Here is a 3313-nt window from a genome sequence, read left to right as displayed (position 1 = left end):
GTCAAGTGGAACGCGTCAACCAAATTCTAGAAGACATGCTTCGAGCCTCTGTTATCTCATTCGGAATGGACTGGGAGAAGTGCCTTCCATTTGCCGAATTCGCTTACAACAACAGCTATCAATCTAGCTTGGGTAAAGCCCCTTTTGAAGTTCTCTATGGACGACGGTGTAGAACACCCCTTAACTGGTCAGAGACCGGGGAAAGACAATTCTTTGGCCCGGACATGATTCAGGAAGCAGAAGAACAAGTTCGCATCGTTCGTGAAAAGTTGAAAACAGCCCAATCTCGTCAAAAGAGTCAATATGACCGAAAACATAAGGCTATGACTTTCGAGGTTGACCAGAAGGCATATCTTCGGGTCACCCCTCTGAAGGGAACCCATCGTTTCGGTATCAAAGGCAAATTGGCGCCTCGTTACATTGGACCTTTTCGCATTCTTGCCAAACGAGGGGAAGTTGCCTACCAGCTGGAACTACCTCCGCATCTCTCCAGAGTCCACGATGTCTTCCACGTTTCTCAACTCAGGCGTTGCCTCTCGGATCCTATCCGTGAAGTGGACCACGAAACGCTTGATCTCCAAGATAATCTTACATATCGAGAGTACCCCGTTCGTATCCTCGATCAGGCCGAACGTATCACTCGACGTCAGAACATCAAGTTCCTCAAAGTACAATGGTCGCACCATTCTGAGGATGAAGCAACCTGGGAAAGGGAGGATCGTCTTCGACTTGAGTACCCCGCCTTCTTCCCGGAGGAACCCAAATCTCGGGACGAGATTCTTTTGAGTGGGGGTGAGTTGTCACACCCTAGCTAGTCATGCATTAGAGTGTTGCATCATGTTTACTCTTTCATCAGAAACTTGAAATGGGGATCTGTGAAACCCTCAGAATCATTTTGAAAATGACCCAAATAAAAATTTCTCCAAAAGGGTCCAAGAAAATGCTCATGTTGATCTCTGAAAATATTGGACAGAGATAAAAATCAAACCAATATTTTTAGTGGCTCATGGACATTTATTTTGGGCATTTGGAATTAATGCATAAATATTTGCTTTGGAAATATATTTCTATATATATTAATATATGTCCAAATATTATGCCAATTATAAAGGAGTTCTGGAATAATATATCTAGCCCCTGAAAAATTTGGCATAAGTTAAATAAATGATTTAATATATTATTTAAATCAAAACAAATGTCAGAAATTAGAAAACAGAAAAAAATAAAAGGGAGAAGCTTACGTGGGCTCCTCCACTGTGCAGCCCATCCAGCTGGCCGGCCCAGCCAGCAGGCGGCCCAGCCCGTCTCCCTCCTCTGTCGTCTTCGTCCCGACAGAGGGAGGGGAGTGTGGCCGGCGCGCGCGCGCGCCACCGCGCCACGCCACCTCTCTCCCTGCCTGCCTGCCCTCCCCTCCTCGCCTCGATGCCCTGGACGACGCCACGCCTCCCCCCTGCTCTCTCTCACTCGCCCTCGGCTCTTCACTCCTCTCCCTCGCTCTCTCTCTCACGGCCGAACACCACCGTCGCCGCCGTTCGCCTTAGCAGCCGTCTCCGGCCACCCCTCGCTCCCCCGACTAGCTCAGAAGCTCCGCCACAACCCCCTCTTCCTCCCCACCGCTCCACGGGCCTCCGGAAGCCCTGCATCGCCGCCACGTCGCCGTTCCCCTCTTCGGGCTCCGACCATCATCGCCGTCGAATTCGCCGTCTCCAGCGCGTCTCCGAGCCCTCTTCGACGCCCACTGCAACCGCGGTGAGCCCCCGAGTCGTTTCCCCCTTCTCCCCTGGTCTCTTTCGACCTCTAGGCCTTAGCCCCACCTTGGCCGAGAGCTCCACGCCGCCGGCGATGTCGCCATCTTGGCCACGGTCACCGTAGCGCCCAACCGAGCACACTATCGTGCTCCACGCCTCAATAGGAGCACGCAGCACGCACCAACGCCTCCCCAAACCCCCTGCAACGCCGACTCCGACCGCACCCGAACTCCGGCGGCCGCAGTCGAGCTCCCCGCCGTCGACTCCGGCCACCCCAGGCCCAGCCACGGCCACCGTTCGACGCGCGGGAGCAAGAGCTCTCCAACGAGCCCAAGAACGGCCTCGCCCGTGCCCTGTAGCGCGATCCCGCATCGCGCCGCCGTCTCGGGCCTCGCCGGCGTCACGTCGCCGGTGGGTTTGACCCACTTTGACCACGGCAGGAACCCCCCTGAGTCCCTGACAGGTGGGCCCAGCCCTGTAGCTAATTAGGATTAGCGCTAACCACTGTTAGTTAACCCCCTGACACTGACTAGTGGGCCCCAGCGCCACTAATTAGTAATTAGGATTAATTTAACCCTGTTTAACCCCCCTGTCACTGACGTGTGGGCCCCACACGTCAGGTTTGACCTCAGCCAGCCGCAGTTGACCACTGACGTCATGCTGACGTCATGCTGGCGCAATAATTATATTTCTGGATTTAAATTAAATCAGGAAATTCCAGAATATTACTTAAACTTCAAAAATTCATAACTTTTATTCTGTAACTCCAAATTGGACAAATTATATATGAAAAATGATCAGAAAAATCCAATCTATCCATCTGTACTATGTTCATGCATGATCAAACAAGTTAAATTGATGTTTCAAGCAGAACAAGGAAAAGCACTTTAAAAGGCCATATTTGAATTTGAAATTTGAATCCTTGATTCAAATTTGTTCAAACCCTTCTGGTTTTAGTTGCATTAGCCCAACACACTCATATTGCTATGTTTCATGCATGCATCATATTGTTGCACATTGTTTGGTGATGGTTGTGTGTCGGTGTCCTTTGCGACAGGTTCTGCCTCCGAGGAGTACCGCGATTACCTTAACGAAGAACCGTATCAGTGCATCGAACCATCAGGCAAGCAACCAACCATTTGATCATATCGATACAATCCCATGTTCTCGCTCCTGCTCTCTTTTACTGCATTAAGACAACGCGATTCAAACTGCTGTGTGCTATGGTAGTTGAACCCATTTCCTCTGCATGACCTGTCATTGCCACAGTAACTAGATGAAACCCACTAGCATGTGTAGGAGTTGATTGAGCCCTATGTATGTGTTGTTCCTACCTTGCTATGCCTGCTATGCTTAGAGTCGTGTCAGGTCTGGTTCATCTGGGTGATGGGCTAGAGTGAAATGATTATGTCGGTAATGGGAGTGGTGTGGTGAACACGATTTGGTAAAGGTATCGATGAGAGGCCATGTAGGAGTACATGGTGGGTTGTTTCATTGAAGCCGACCTTAAGCACTGAGATCTGTATGTGTGATTTAAGAATCAGCTACTACCATGCATTGGGCCC

The sequence above is a fragment of the Triticum dicoccoides genome, chromosome 3B (assembly GCF_002162155.2).
Source record: "Triticum dicoccoides isolate Atlit2015 ecotype Zavitan chromosome 3B, WEW_v2.0, whole genome shotgun sequence".
Taxonomy (NCBI): Eukaryota; Viridiplantae; Streptophyta; class Magnoliopsida; order Poales; family Poaceae; genus Triticum; species Triticum dicoccoides.
Note: the sequence above shows the minus strand (reverse complement) of the source record.